Consider the following 17433-nt stretch of genomic DNA (forward strand, 5'->3'; position numbering starts at 1 on the left):
AAAACTAAAACTACATTACTTTTAACAACTGTATAGCTATAATTAGAATTAGATATTCCACTACATGCTGAAAAAGCATCACACTGAATTACACAGATCACATGGCTGTGAAAACTATCAAACAACTGCATTTGGAGAGAGTGGGACAACTACCATCATGGCAGAGAGAGGAAAATGAACAAGAAGTCTTAACTTTTTGAATGTTGGAAAAATATCCCTGGCTGTAACTAGGGACATCATACTCAAAAGGTGGCAGTGGCCCTCCTAGCTAAACCCTCCTGTAATTACATTTGGGGTGTGATACTTTCTCTCCATAGAGCAAAGATAATAATATGTACGCAGAACACTTGGAGACCAAGTAATGAAAATGATTGCAAAATTTCTATGATGCAAGGAAATACAATAGCCTCAGCCTATGTTTTCAGAAATATCTGCAATGCATAGGGACTTGCACTTTCAGATATTAAGCTTGTCTTCAGATCAAAAAGGGGATGACAGCACATAGTCAGATTCTTCTCACCACTTTACTCTATGTCACATTGCTTGTTCTGAAATTTCCAGTATTTCTAGTGATTTATCCAGTGAGGAAGGAGTCCCTTTCATACCCTATATGACATATCTATTTCTTGCCCTTTGTTCTCTCTTTTTTTTTTTTTTCTTTTTAACTCAACATAGTTATGAAAAACCACTTTGCTTCCTGAGGATTTTGCTGTACTTACAGGCAAGGAAGAAAGGCTTGCTTACTTGCTTGCTTATTATTACTATTATTTTCTTTCTGAACTGCCAACTCCCCATACATAAAACTGAGAATATTGAAAATTCTAGCAATTTTGTCTGTGTATTTCCTCTTGTCTTTAGCTTTGGAGAGAATGCTGGCTTGCTTGGGGGAAAGATGTTTACTATGTGGTATTCACAACTAAAAAGATAATCAGGACTGCTAGATGAAAATGGAGCTATAAATAGGTGTCCTTGCGGAAAAGAAAGGACTTCATGTACCAAATTCTGCTCTTTTCTACACCATATGACTCTTGAGTTATTAGACTGATTTCTTTGGAATTCCTCCAAGCTTAAACTGATGTTGCTTGAGTACACTTCACCTCAGAAGAATTAAATGGATTTCTTTAAATATATGAATCCAGGGGATGCATATTCTTTGAATGCACTATTATTTTCCCTGCCCACTTATGCCAAATTTGGAGAAATATAAAATCTATGAAACCTATGGCATTATAACTTTTCAATAAGCCACATTTGAAAGACTTTGTGCTATCAGCTGTAATACTGCATGTCTTCATAACAATTTGAACTTGCATTTGTTGAAAAAGGAAACTCTTTTTTAATTGTTGCAGTGCTTTTAATGACATGGAAAATTTGTCTATCTACCCCTTTAATGGCCAAAGGCTGCTGTAGTAAATGAACCTCAAATCATTCTCTCAAATCCTCTCTTCCATTCATGTATTTTTTGTATGTATAGTTCTAGTAGTGGTATGTGTTTAATGTAAGTCATGTTTCTATGTCTCTTCTCAGACTCTCCAATTGCCGTGATTAAATCAGTTCTCTGAAGTTTGCTTTTTGTTGTAATCGACTGAACAGTACTTCTTTGTTTGTAGTAAGAGGCATGTTTACTTTTTAGTTTTATTATGTTGCTAAGCTAAAAAGAGAGTACCTTGCCCATTCTATTCTGCAGGTGGAAAGCTATATTTTATCTCAGTTTTTAATGAATCTGCTTTCATTTTTACTTTATTTTTTAACAGAAACAAAAATTAACTGAAAAGGCTTAATGCTGCTGTGAATCTAAGGACGGATTTTTTACAAAGCAGTAAACCAGTTAAACTCAATTGCTTACCTTTTCTTTCAAAGCAAGCTGCCTCCATACTTTGACTTAGATTCAGCATACTGTTTTCAGTATAAAGGACCTGATTTAGTCTTCATTAACGTCAGCACTAATGTCTGGTGCATACCAATGAAACAAATGCTCTGATTCTGCAGAAAACAGATGCTTTAACAAGACTATGACTTATCCATAGATATGCCCCAAAAGGCCTACTCTATTAATGTAGCTTTAATGATTTGAAAAGTTTTCATGTTTACATACACATTATCAGATAATTTAAAAAGTTCAAGCAAACTTGATCTTCAAACTGTTTCCATGAAACTGTCAGTTCTTCTAATCTCCTTATATACTGGAAAGACAAAACAGGTACTGACTTCTTGTTGAATGACCACATTTTGAGTACACAATTCAAATCAAAATTAAACTATATCCTTGACATGGCACAATTCCTTTGTTAAAATTTAATGAACATACAGGGTGTTTCTAGAAACTTGTAGTTCTTAAATTCCTTTGCACTGTGTGTAGATTTCATTCTGAGAGCTGCTTTCTACTTTAAAAGATTCCCAGAGACTTTGAAATACTATTGTAGTTTTACAGATGGGTAAACTGAAGTCAGCGTTGCTAAAACATAAATAATAGTCAGAAGAGCAACAACTAGAACATACTGGGATTGACTGCCAGACTTCTCCTCAAACTAGAGTGAACCATGCAAATAACAGGATGAAGATGACAAGCCATAACAAAAAGGGAGAAAATTATCTGAATGAAATCAGTAGCAGCACTATTGACTGGCTAGATTTTATTGCACATACGTAGCCAGAAAACAACTTGTTTAGTGAATGAGTTTATCAAACAGACAGAACAATCCATTGTGATATGTCTTGACTGTTAGTGGTGATGGCAGCTCAGCTGAACCTTATGGAGTAATTAGCTAAGGATAAATTAATCTGTTCACAATGTGGCCTGCTGATCTTTCCCAGGTTGTAAGCTCTGCTTAAAAGCATGGCTTCTCTATTTTCTCCCTCTTTCTAATGTTTTACTTAGTCTTCCTTGGACCTTGTGTAAATACTTGCATCTGAAGCTATGAAATATTACTTTAACATTTTTAAAGAGTTTTCCTGAGTAAAAAAAAAAAAAAAAAAAAAAAAAAAAAAAAAAAGCTGTATGTATTGGATTAATGTCATACCATTTTCCAGTTAACACTGGATCTTTAGATTATTTGTGCAAATGTTCTGCAGGAAATATCACATAGCTGGTCTCAAGGAAGACAAATATTTAGTTTTTGCAATACTGTCCTTGAATGACTACATGTACCTTAGGCAAAAAGGATTTGGCACAAATCTCTCTATTTTTCTTTAGCCGCTATAAATGAGGTTTGTTCACAGAGCTTGTGGTTTTTAAAACTTGGGATCTTGGTTCTTTTAAGCTATTCCAGAATGTACCTAGTTTCTGGCATTTATTATTTTTCCAAATATTTCACAGATTCTGCTTTAACAGTAGCTATTTCCAAACACTGTGACGCTTGGTCTCATAGTTCTGTCCTTATTAGAGATATCAGGCTAAAATGTAATCAATATTTTAAATTTCTGCAAAGCATTTTTTAAAAGAAAGGAATAAATGGAGAACTATCTTCAAAATACTTATTTTCATTTAAAATTCATTGAAATCACTTCCCATTAATTCAAACCAGAAATGAGGCAGTTCTCTACAAAGAACTAATATATACTAGGCACCCTCTTTCCCAAACAGACCTTCATTAAAATTTAAGGTTTATTTGAACTGCTAAACATTTGAGTTGATTTTTTTTTTCCATGAGTTATATTGTGCATCTGATAAAAAACTAATTTTCAAGCAAGCTCTTCTTCACACTCAGATTTACAGCCATTTGAGACAGAAACAATTCACACCATGCTGGGAATTTTCTAATTGCTTGCAGCAATTAGATATTGCTTGTACCTACAGAGACTGTCACCGGGCATCTATATGAAGTTCAATATGGCAGCAATTGTTTTTGCCTAGAATTAGTTGATTGCAAAAGCAGCTCTCCATTACCTCAGGAAACATGCTGACAGCTAAGGTATAAATGCAGATCCCTCTGCTCATCAACAGAGCAGAGGCTTTGTGCAGCTGCAGAAGGAGCCACTTCTGGAGCTCTCTGTGGATTCACTCCTGAACAAAAACAACTGCAAGCAGGTATGATGCAGAATAGCACAGCCATCACCATCTGAGCAACAAGAAAATGCTATAATTTTTACCATGTTAAGCCTTCCTTTTTAAGGATTCTGTAGTGCAATTTTTTAACTATAGACTTTGAATCTATTTATTTATTTATTTATTTATATTCCTATCATCACCATATAGATTTTGTTCTGAAGATGCTGCTGCTAGAGACCTGCAATGTGCTTCCCCTCACATGCAGTGTGAACAGGGATGAGAAGCTGTGAACACAGAGGTGTGAAACTTAGTAAATTAGGTATTCAAGCAGATTTTCACCATTTGTCACGTGGTAGAAGCTCCGTGCAATTTCTAAATACGGTCTTCTATAATTAAATGGAAACATGCGGTATGCATAACCTGCTGGAGATTCATGTCCTGCTCGGTGCCTGATGGACAGCGGATGTAGTATTAGCTAGAGGACATCAGCTTTTACTTACACATTTCACACCTTGGGATGAAGTTTGTACCTGGGGGGTGGGTGAGGCCACAGCACCAGCATGTCCCCAGGTGCCAGCATGAGTGCCAGCACCAAGCCAGGAGTGGAGCCCAGGCTCTGCCTCCAACTGTGCCGCTGCACCTCACCCTTGGGCCAAGCACTCTCGCTCCTGCCCCACACCCCAAAGTCATTTCAATCTGTTAAGGCATACACTGGAGCAAGTTGCCCCTTAAGCCTCATGTGACTTGAACAGAGAGGAAACAGAAGTAAAAGAACTGTAAACAAATCCTCTCACCCTGACTCCATGGTCATGTCCTTTCTCCCAGGCCGGTTCCAGTTCACCAGCTCAGGGGCGGGCTGGCTTGTGGCAGACTGGGTGCCGCCCCAGCCAGGCTCCCGTGTCCGTCTCCTTTCCCCTCTGAGGCACCTGGCTGTGTACCTGCTTTCTCCTCTTTCCCATGGGCTGGCAAGCTTTCCTGCTCCAGAGGGCTCACTCTTCACTTGGTCATTTCCTCGCACCACTCCCCCAATCATACACACAATCCTCTGCACTATTGCCTGGGAAAGGCTCATTGCTCCTTCTGGAGCCTCATGTCCTTCCAGCAAGGACAAGGCGAGCCTGTGGCCTCCTCTGCTGCCAAGCTGCACCCTTGGAAAGGAACACAGCAGGCCACATGCAATAAATGGCAAACAAACAACAAATAAACGGGTATGGCCTTTCACTGCTGGTAACTACTGAAATTGCAGCGCCAAGGGAGTGGTAGCAACACTGAGTGGAGAGAGGTGCCAAGTGGGGGCAAATACTCCTGAGCTTGTCACAAAACTGCTGCCACATCCCACCACATCTAGGGCGTGGGCCCAAAGATCACATACCACCAGCACCACTGCCAGCAGCAGCTTTTCCATGGTCTCTGCCTTCAGGTAGGGCAGAGCCCTCTGCACCACCTGGTGGAACAGGAAAGTCTGAGAGAGGTCTTGCGGGTAATTGTTCACTTATCTTTAAAATTTCTGCCATTCAAGAGGAGTTAGTCCTTTGGGAGCTTTCCGGGGTTGCTGCACACATCCTGAGACATGTAGCTGATTTTGTTCGCTGCTTTTGGTATGAGATAGATTTTGCAATAGTTTCCTGTTCCCCTGAGCAGTGCACAGAAGTCTGACATAATGCTTTTATGAAAACCAAAAATTAAATGAAAACTGGTTTGTACTAGTGAGTTTCAGGCTTGGCAGCTTAGCTTGGCGCTAGTGGTGTAGCTGCCTGCATGACCACTCAGTATCTTCTTCAAATTCTCCACCTTTTTATTAACAGTTTCCCATAGTCTATTAACAGCTTCCTATTAAGGCATGTGGTCAGGCTGTTGTCAGCTGCGAGACTGGTTTTCTCTGCAGTTTGTGAGTTTGTTCTGACAGCCGTGTTTGATTAATGGCAGCCCAATGTCACTGAACACAGCAGGGCCAGAAAAGGCAACATGTTCCTTTGGCTCACAGTTGACTGATGAACCAGAAAAAGCTGCAGTGAATGTGATTTTTTCTTTTACACAGAGCTTGCAATCAAAACTCTTTCCATGCATATCAACTTAAAGCAGCAGGTTGGGCAGTTAATAAAACTTCACATCAGACGAGGGATGGGGAGAGAAAAGAGCACTGCCTTGTGTTTCTTGGCCTGCATAGCCAGTGCCAAGCTGCTTTCATATATCACTCAAGACAAGTGAACTGGGATATTAAATACAATCAACAAGCAGAACTAGGTCATCTGTTACTTAGGATATTTCACTATATGGTTTCTAAGATAAAATGAGTTATAATGATAAAATATATCATAGAATCATAGAATATTCCGAGTTGGAGCGGACCCATAAGGATCATCAAGTCCAACTCCTTGCACCGCACAGGTCTACCCAAAAGTCTAGACCATGTAACTTAGTGCACAGTCCAAACATTTCTTAAATTCATACAGGCTTGGCACAGTGACTACTTCACTGGGGAGCCTGTTCCAGTGCACAACCACCCTCTCAGTGAAAAATCTCCTACTGATATCTAGTTTGAACTTCCCCTGCCTCAGCTTCACCCCATTCCCGCGGGTCCTATCACTGGTGTTTATGGAGAATAGGTCACCCACCTCTCCACACCCCCTCGTGAGGAAGTTGTAGACCCCGATGAGGTCCCCTCTCAGCCTCCTCTTCTCTAGGCTGAACAGGCCCGGTGACCTCAGCCGCTCTTCATACGTCATCCCCTCCAGGCCCTTCACCATCTTCGTTGCCCTCCTCTGGACACTCTCCAACAGTTGAATGTCCTTTTTGTACTGTGGTGCCCAGAACTGCACACAGTACTCAGGGTGAGGCCGCACCAGTGCAGAGTAGAGTGGGACGATCACTTCACTTGTCCTACTAGTGATGCCATTAGCGATGATATTTAGACATTTTGTTTATTTAGGATTATTTATGTGTTTAAGAAATAAAATCATCATGGGACCATGGAATAAGAGGCTGATAGGGTAATTCTGGGTGGGAGGGAGCCTTGGAGGTCTCTGATCCAATGTCCTGCTTACAGCATGTTCAGCTGTGGGGTCAGACCTGGTGACTCAGGGCTTTGTCTGGCTGGGAAGTGCTTCCCTCTGAGGAGGGAGGGGGCCTGCATGATTCCCTGGGGCAGCCTGTGTTGCTGCTTGCCTCTCCTTCTGGTGGAAAAGTTTCCTCACAGCTGGTCTTAACCTTTCTTGGTCCTTGCCCTTCTGCCATGCCTAGCTCAGCTCCCCTGCAGTCCCCTCGTAGGTAGTGCAGCTGCAGTTAGGTGCTGCCAGAGCCAGCTCTTCTCCAGACTGAACCAGCCCTGGTCCCTCAGCCTGCATTCATAGGGCAGGTCCTGTAGTCCCAGCCATCTCTCTCAGTAGTCCTCTGCCAAACTTGTTCCAGTTTATGTCTTTCCTGCACTGGAGGGCACAGAACAGGATGCAGTATCTTGATGTGGTCTAATGAGGGCTGAAGAGAGGGGGAGCCCCATCTATTGACTGACTGGTGGCATTCCTGTTCATACAGCCCAGGGCACGGCTAGCCTTTGCACTGTCCAGAGCACAGTGCCAGCTCATGCTTGGCTTTCTGCCTACGCTGACCCCCAGGACCTTTTCGTCAGAGCTGCTCCTCAGTCTGGCAGTCTCCAGCCTGTGCCACTGCAAGGTGTTACTCAATCCCAGGGTAGCACTTCCATCCTGTTCTGGTTGAATTTCACGTGGTTCCTGTTGGCCCATTCTTCCAGCTTGTTTACGTCTTTTTAGGTGGCAGCGCTGCCCCTGAGCATATTGATCAGTGCCCCCAGGTTGGTGTCACCTAATGATAAATACAGCAATCCATTTCATTTTTAAATTGTCCTTTTTATTCTTATTTTTCAAAACATGCCTGGGCAAAACAACCTGTATGGGGGACTTGTACAGGATTTTTCATTTATCTGTTAGTGGGACAAATAGCTTTTATGTCTATTACTAGCTAACAAAATAAAGCTGCCCTTGCTGTAAGAGGATCCTAGCAATATTTAATAAAGTTTATGACTTAAGAGATGTATTAGCCTCCTAGAATTGAGCTTTAATTCACAAAAGCACAGACACCATTTTGGATTCAATTTCCACGTTTCCTTAAGTTTAAAATAAATCTTTGTGCTACAGTAAGACAAACATAGCAATGTCATCTCTGTTTAAAAAGGTTTTAAATTGATAATACAACCCAGGGAAAATACTAGAACAAATAATTGACCTCTACATTAAAAAGAAAATAAATAAATAAATAAATAAATAAAGGAAGTAGGAGAAAGTGTATTTTGCCACAGTTGCCTTCTTCCTTTAATTTTTCAGATGTCACTACAGCTTACTGTGATTAACTGCTTAATATAGCACCTGTAGTCTGCACGGTGTTCTGAGTAGATGTCTTCATACATTGAAGAAGGACTCCACCAATAAAGAATAAAGAAGAACATTTGTGTATCAAGTTCCTTTTTATTTCATACACCTATTTGGGATGACTTTCTTCATTTGTTGATAGACAAAAAAAATGGGATCTGTAGTGTCTTCAAAATCAGATAAAGAGAAAGCTTCAGGCAAGTCTGGGTGATGTTATACCACGTGGAGGGAGTGGATGACTTTTGAGACAAAGCGAAGTCCCAGCTAAACCATACAAAGTTCACAAATCTCTTCCAGGGTTCAGTTATGCTAGTAACTACCTATGCTGCTGGGAGTGTAACTAATAAAAGAATTTTAAAAATACAGGCTGAACCCCTCTATAGAACAGGTATTTCCAGATAGAGAAGTATGCAGAGTTGGTCAGACTAGGTTATGTGCTACGTCTAATTTAGGAAAAGAACAAAAAAGTATTTCTTGCCCTTCCTCCCCCTACTTGTCTTCTTCCCCAGTTTCTTACCTCAGCAAATTGCTTTTAATTTCCTAGAGGTTTCAGAAGAAAATGCTTTGACATAAGGAAAGCTGAAGTACAATCTAATCAAAGTCTGTTTTGTTAGGCACTGTTTCCATAAATTGTATTGATGGCTCAATATTGTCTGCATTTTGGCTGGGGACTGAACAAGCCAGCAAATGATTTCAAAAATAATTTTAGTAGTTGTAGAAAAGTCTTCTAGCCTCTTAGTTATGCCTTTTGAGAGTCATAATAAAGCTTCTAATCACTCCAGCTGGATGTCTCTATCACAAATCCCAAATATCACAATATCACACTCTGTATTATGTCAGGATCTAGAAACAAAAACAGTCAAGACAAGATCCTCTGTACATGAATAATCCTTCTACTGGGATTATTTTCAAATAAATGACTTTTTTTTTTTTTATTATTGCAGTATATGTTATTTATATAATATTAAATAAAAAGGCTGTTACTGCCTGTTAACTTTCCATTTTAACACCTCCACAGCCCTCTCTGCTAAACATTCTTCTCCCATGGTGGTCTTGTCTTTATTTTAAATGTTATCTCTTAGGAATCAAAATCTCTATAGTGTTCTCATTATGGAAAACATTGTTCCATAATGTAATATTTTTATAACTATTTTTCATAGTGACCATGGCAAATTTGCACGGTATCCTCAAGTATACTGTATCGCCTATATTAATTCTACTTGAACTGTACTGATTTTGCCCACATGGAAACAATGCCATCTCTTGCCTTGGGCACTAAACTTATCCTTTCCTAATTTCTTCCTGAGCCAAAAGGTGCCAGTGCTTGAGAACATTAATATTTCTAGTAAAAGAAGATTCAATAATACAAATCCCTATCACACATTATATTATGTTGCACTTTGCATCAGCCAACCTGGAGAAACTCTTCCAATGTGCAGATGCATACTATATGAACTTCTGCCTCTGTGTGAAATCAGTGACGACAGTTCCTGGACACCTAAAGTAGAATAAACTGAGCAGACATAAGGCTCCATCTGTGTCTTTCCATTGGCTGGAAATGAAGCCTACTGAGAAAATGTGAACTCTAACATATACCTTTATGGCAGCAAAACGTGGGTGAGATTGTATTGATTTCTCAGTGAGTTAATCAGTTTCTTGATCTAGAAGAACTTTATTCAGATTTACTGTTTTCTTAGATTTCCTAAACCTTGTTTTATATACCCATATATATTTATTTTTTTCATAGACTACTAAATGAAGTTAAACTTACAGGCTAAAACTCATATAGATGGAAGGACTAGGTATCTGGCAGATATTCTTTGTCATTCACTTCTATGACTCACATCTTCTGTGGCTGGCATTTTAGTCTATGTTTGGGCCATGCAATTATATGTTAATACAGCTGTAATACTTTTAAAAAACTTTTCCATGATGGAAGGTGTTCACTGCAAGGATAAATAAATAAATAAATAAATAAAAATATTATTCTGAAATTAATGTTTATACATCATTTACTAAGTATTATAAGATGTTATGGTTTAAGTCGTCTTTCAGAGCAACAAAACAACTAAGGTTCCTATTGACTGTGGACATTTCAGATTTCTTTGCTGTTGTTTTTCACCAATGTAAGATATGTATAGATAAACCTTGACTCCTGGCTTCATTCTGTCCCATTCTGCCTGCTTAAATTCTCCTAGCAGCTCTATTAATGCTTTCAGTTGCCATTGTGGAACATTCATGGCACTTACTATATAGTCAACTTATGCTAACTGTATGCAGTGAACTGTTGTTTAATTTTTGCAGGTGTTATGAGGATAGATCGGTATTTTTATGATCCTGTCTTTATTGCAGCCTTTGTCCTTAGAAGGATGTATGTCAACATACCAACTGTGCTCTGAGGTCTAGGGCAGACCTGAAATTACCCTTCCTGAAAACTGATAACAAAGATAATTACTGTGAAAATGTGTCGACACTGCTATCACAGAAACTGATAACTGATTTTCCTCTAAACTCTTCCATGAGCTTCTCCAAATACACCCTCCCAAGCACATATTCCACTGTGTGGACACCCCCCCAGCCTCCACCCCAATTTACCAGTAGAGATACAGAGAGCTACATAGAAAGGTTCAACATTTTCATTCTCATCTCTGGAAATCAGTGCTTCTGCTCCTCTCAAGTATTAGGTAAAACAGAGAACATGCTTCAGCCTCAATGAGAACTTTTTTTTTTTTTTTTTTTTTTTTTTCTATTTTTTTCCCACATCAAATTGAGGATTGTGTCAGAATCTAGCTCCATCAGTAGCCTGATACAAGGGCTTTAATCTCCCACAGAGACACTATAAATCTGTGCAATGTTGTTATGTCAGAGTAGCAGGAACTGGTAACAGGATCAAGCAAACCAGCTGGCAGTGCACAGAGGTGATAAAAAGGCCGTGGATAACAATAAGGGATCTGGTGCCAGCATACAGACCTGCCTTTTTCTGACAGTCTAGTTAGTGTGGACACCTTCAAAGGTTTGTCACACGTCTCCAGTCAAGAGGAATTCCCTGGCCTTTGCTAGTAACCCAGGGATCTCTTCCACAGTCAGTACCAGAAAGGCCAAGCAGACACAGCTCTGTAATAACAGCCATTTGGCAGAGGCACAATCAGATAATTGCTGTTTAAAAGTTTAGCAATTGTCAGTTGTTTAGGGAAGAACAGATTCCTAAGGTAAGCATTTAACAGAACATGGTCACACCAGATTTTCAGGGTCTAGACTCAGACAGTCAAAATGTAGCCTGAGGGTCAGCTTTAGCCTTTTGTTTGATTTTCTCCAGCCAGATGCCTTTTATCAATTAGAGAAGGAAAACAGCTGTTTACGATGGGAGCATGCCTTCCTGTATCTGTGGCTGATAAGAGTACCTTTTTTTTACCCTCTGTATTGAGAAGCAAGACTCTATTGCTCATGTTATTCCCCACGAACCTGGCCTGGCCATGGGGAATTGGCATTCCACAACAGGAATTCAGACCCCTTGGGCTGTCGAGCAGAGCCATTCTGCTCTAGAGCATTTCTTTCTTTGATCTTTTGATTTGTCAGGCAGGCTAGTCCATCATCTCCTTCAGAAATGTGTGGAATAATACCATGACTTACAGTTTGAGAAATCCTGAGATAAGCTGCTTCATGTACTGATCATAGCCAAAGACAGGCCAAAGTGTACATGGGGCATGACATCAACATACTGATATTTACATGTTGTTCTATTGCTCCATGTTGAATTGCTACATACTGACTAAATGGCCATCATTTTACCTATCATTAATTTCCAATGAAGTTTGTGCATCTCCTTGAAAGGTTTCAGAAGGAATATGCTATCAATTTTTTGTGCAACCCCCAATATCAACTGGAAAAGAGAAAGAAACACAGGTGATATTGTCTATTGAAAGCACAAGCGTTATCTACGTGCACCGTTCACATCACCTACAGCATGACATTTAAGACTAAGCAAAGCCATTGGTTATGTAATTAGTTAGCAGAGGCAAACATCCTGCCTGGAAAAAAAAACAAGAACAAAAGCTGATTTGTTATATCTTTACCATTCTCTTTAAGCCAATATGCTGCTCTAAATACAGCACTGCTGTACCAGTGTTTGTGTTCCTTCCTCACTAACAAAGCTGAGGTCCTGCTGCAGAACAATTCTCTTGCAGTGCCATCAAATACAATACAAATGTCCTCTGAAGTAACACATTTGTTTGAAGAAAGTCCCAGTTACTAAAATTAGCTGCAAAATTGAATTTATCATGAGAGATTATTGTGTCAATGATGCCATGCTGCACCCCAGGAGACTTACATAATAGGTTTTTCTAACACTAATAATTCTGATTTTGTGATTCTCTGATCATCTGGGTATAACACAAAACTTAAGCCTGCATTCAGGCAGAAGTAACTGGATAGAGAGATAGAAAATTCCAATTACTTACATTAGCTGTATAACTACATTTATTATGAGAGATTACTGTGCCAGTGATGCTGTGCTGGTCCCCACGAGACTTACCTAATAAGTTTCTCTGTCACTAATAATTATGATTTTGTGATTTGCTGATCAGCTGGGTCTGACACAAAACTTAAGCATGTGTTCAGGCAGAACTATCTACAGAGAAAGAATTTTCACTTTTGGCTATACAGAAATCATAGTGTTTATGCACTTTCACATATAAACACTGCTGCTAAGACTACCTTACTTCAAACAAACTTATCCTCATTAGATCCAGTGTTCCATTTAAACGTTAAAACACAATAGGCAGTGCATATTTGGGCAATCATTGCATGCATCAAATGATGTTTAACCACCCGTCAAGTACAATAATCCCCTAGAAATGCACCAGCTGAAATACCGTATTGCTTTTATAGACCTGAACTCACAAAGAAATAAAGGGAAAGCAGTCTAAATGGGCACTGACCTAAATAGGGTACCATCACAGCCAAGCACAAATCTTTATTTATATTAAGTGTTCCAGAGCCATTATATAATTTGATGAAGTGTCCAAAGTATTCTCAGTAATCTCCCTAGTCAGGGCTAGTTTAGCAGGATACGCATATAGCACAAAAATCTTGTTTTATTTCTCCAGCTCATCTATATTTGTGTAGATTCCATAATAAGGTGGACAGATTTGCATTAAAAAACAACCTGTGGTTTCCAGTGCCTGGGAGAGAAAGAGTCTGGTTGAAATGTGCAGATAAATTTGTCATTAGTGGAATTATCTTACTTTTCTTAAAAACTAAAAATTATGCAGTGAATTCAGATTTGCAGAAGAGGAGAGAAAAGTGATTCTGCTTGAATGTTGATGTGTATTGACCTTGAACTTACTTCATTATTGTTTGTACTAACACAGAGGAGTCAACATGATTCAGAGGAAAATCAATTGAACAAGTCTTATATCAGGCACTTCTCAAGTTGCAAGTGAATGCACAGTTTTCTGCTTTTCTTTGTGCTTGTATTCACCTGTAATAGGAATGACTTGCAACTTTCCCAAGGATATAGCCTCATGTTGACACAGTAGACAAGCAAAGTAGATAAACACGGGCTATAGTTACCATACTGGTAACTTATGTTTATGTGGCCATATTGGTAATATTTGATGAATTGCATAAATTTGTATGAGTAGATATTACTGCATTGTACCTATTAGCGTGTTCTAGGTCCTTGGTTAAGCCTTCAGGAGTCTCTGGCACTGACACAGGCAGTCCCAAATTCATGACAAAATCAGAGGTAAGGAAGATTCCACTGTTACTTTTCTTAGCGTTAATCGTGTCTGCTTGACAGTGCTCAAAGACCAAGTGGAAACAAACCCTGTTGGATATATGTTCTGAGGCTTTCTGGGCAAGGCAACAGGATGTCTTGGAACTTGAACTGTCGGCTCAGGTCCATGTAGAGACAGAGATGGAGACAAAGTAGACGGTGCAAACCATGGTATTTAAACCATGGTATTTACTCATTCTAAAAGAAGATGAGAATCTTGGTAAGAACTCAGTCCTCTTATTCTTTTTATTTTCTTACCCTAAACAGCAGTGAATCATTAGTGACATATGTTAAAAAAACTTTTGATTGTCTGGGCAGTCTCACAACATTTAGAGTTAACTATGAGTGACCAGATTGCAGATTAATCAATTAGCAGGTACTGGTCAGGGAGTACCAGCTGTCTACAATAGAATGATGTATTTCAGTTACTCTGTCTACTACACATTTGGCAGAGCTTTGTGAGTGTAAAACACCTGAAGGATTTCAGGACTAGGACCTGGTTTATTCCAGGCTTCCTTCTTCCTGGTACACTGTACTCCTGGATGGATACTCCCTTTGTTTTTCTCCTCAAGCTGTCTATCAAGGTTAGGGATCCCACTACTTTTCTCACCAAATTGATTTTAAGAGGGAACTATCTCATGAGACAATGTTGCATTCTCTATTAGATTCATACCCGAACTGTGCAGGAAAATGATGTAGGAAAAGTGCTATAGTGGTACTGTAGTGCTATAGAGGGTACTGCTATAAAGGGAAGCTAAGCTGTATGGATGAATAATGGAGAATAGGACAACAGGGAGAGGTTGAAAAAGCTGTTTTCAGTACAGTATGGTACACAGAACCCTCATTCCCCAAATTTACGTGAACAGAAACAGTTGACCAAGATTACTGTGGGTTTTACCACTCAGTAGACATGCTATCAGAGATGTTTCTTTTAACAACTCTTTAGAAGAGTAATAGTTAAGTATGTATATATTAGTAGTCTAGAAAATAATTAGAAAATTATCAGAAATAATTAGAAAGGAACAAATACTAATTAGGGGTATGAACCATTTGTCTGTTTTTTTTTTTTTTTTTTTTTTTTTTTTTTTTTTTTTTTTCTAAGAGAACAGGTTTACTTCTGGTTGTCTATCTTTTATATGACAGCTGTTAATGCCTTATAATTTAGCAATGCAAAAAATAAGTGAGCCCTCCTGGCAAGAAGGGCACTCAAAAGCACACAAGAAAGAGATATAACTAAAAAGAAAGAGTACATCTAAAGTCTGAGTTGAGAGAAAAAGCAGGGGGTTATATGCCTTCCAGACACAGTCAAATACTAGTTATTTTTTCCACTCATTCCATGCTTAGTGGAAAAATGGGACACTTGCCTAAAATCCTCAAGAGTTTTTCTCTCGCCACTTCTGATTCTTACAGATTTTAATATCTAATTACAGCTCTGCAGAGATTCCCAATGGAAGCCAGCAGGCCCATTTTTCTGCTCACAGGAGCCTATTTAGAAAGCCCAGTGATAACACCGGATATAACCCTGATAACAGTAGGTCATTGCTGATCTGAGTCATACTAATAAAACTGATATCAGAATTTGGGACTATGTAATAGTAATGTCTCTACAGTGGTGTAAAACTCATTTGAAGAGAACTGAGCTCATTGATTTCAATAGAGCTTCTCATCAGAGTAAAGCCATCAGGATTGACCCTGGGAATCTTGTGACACAATGTTCCAGGAAGCAGCCTTTGTTTGCACACACTGCAGCTCTTATTTATTAATATGTGAAGCCAACAATGGCTATTGTCTCTTTTCATATTTGAATGTTGTCACATGAGCAGTTCAAGTGACACCAAGGATTGCAAGGCGAAGACAAGTGGCTCTCTTTGGCTCCAACTAGAAATGCTTTATATTTTAATATATTAATACTCAACAAACGTTCCTTCAGATTAAATCACCCACAGATTTTTATTTATTTATTTATTTTTAATTAAAAACCACTCAAGCATCAATGCTTAACAAAGAGTTTCCCCACCTAAACAAAGGAATGATTTATTATGAAAATCCAGGCACAATACCTATTTTAAAAAGCAAATCAAAACAAAAACAATTGATGAGTAGCTGAAATCAGGTTGCAGGTTACTTACTATGATAAATTTCAGAAAGTACTCACTTTGTTCTTGTGCCGTGCCGCTTGGAAATCCTAAGTGCAGAACTGTAATTTTTATATGGGCTTTTGTTCTGCTGTTTGTAAAGACTGATCTTATTTGTCCCCTTGTTGGTGGTAGAATTTAGTCTTGCAAAATAAACAGCCTATAAAATATTTAACCTTATTTATGTGAACCCTATTATGTATAGTTTTCTCAGAGCTTTTTCACTCTATAAATCTAGAACAATCCTTTCTTTATTGCCTTACAATTGCTGCTTTCTCCCCATATTTTAAATGAATCAGTTTTGCATAACTGCATCTATTATTCCATTCAAGAGAAAAGATGAGAACTCTTGTAAATGGTATCAGGCTAAATTGAAATTAATACAGCTAAGCCTTTAGCTGCTATTACAGTGCAAGGAGCACCTTAGCTCCTATGCATTTCTTGGTAGAATAAATGAAGAATAACTAAAAAGAGACAGTGAAGTCCAGAGCACTTATATCTGAATTGTATTTGAAGCTATATCTGAACCACTGGCATGTAGACAGTGACATTGGCATTGTAGACAATGAGGAGATGTTCTGTCCAGGGAAAGGTAGGAGCAAGTACATAGAAGGTATTTTCAGAAATGTCAAAGTGCATTCCCTTTTTCAAAAATTTATTAATATAGTCTTCATATAGTCTTATATAGTCATATAGTCACATAGTCTTCAATCACTCTACAGACCCAGATTTTAATGAGTTATACAACTTTTTTGTTTGTTTGTTTGTTTGTTTTGGGGGGGTGTCCAATCCTTCAATCCTTGAAAGCCTAAACTATATATTGTTATACTAAAGGCTAGATTCAAAAACTGGATTTAAAAAATGTAATGGGATAGCTATGACCAACACTATGATGCTAATGAAATTTTTGAACTCTCTTACTTGCCACTTAACTGAAGTGTCCCAGTGTTTCTAGAAAGACTGTGTTGTTCTTCCTAAGCACCCAATGTCACCAATCTGTTTGTCTCTAAAGCTCAGTAAGCAAGGGAGAAGAGAAAATGGAAGATCTCTTTTTCAGGTAGTACTTCTTTTATACGAACTAGAACTAATTCAGCAATGTTCTGAAATGAAGTCCAGCAATAAGAATCTACGAGAAGTTCTGTGAGACCTTAT

The sequence above is a fragment of the Oxyura jamaicensis genome, chromosome Z (assembly GCF_011077185.1).
Source record: "Oxyura jamaicensis isolate SHBP4307 breed ruddy duck chromosome Z, BPBGC_Ojam_1.0, whole genome shotgun sequence".
Taxonomy (NCBI): Eukaryota; Metazoa; Chordata; class Aves; order Anseriformes; family Anatidae; genus Oxyura; species Oxyura jamaicensis.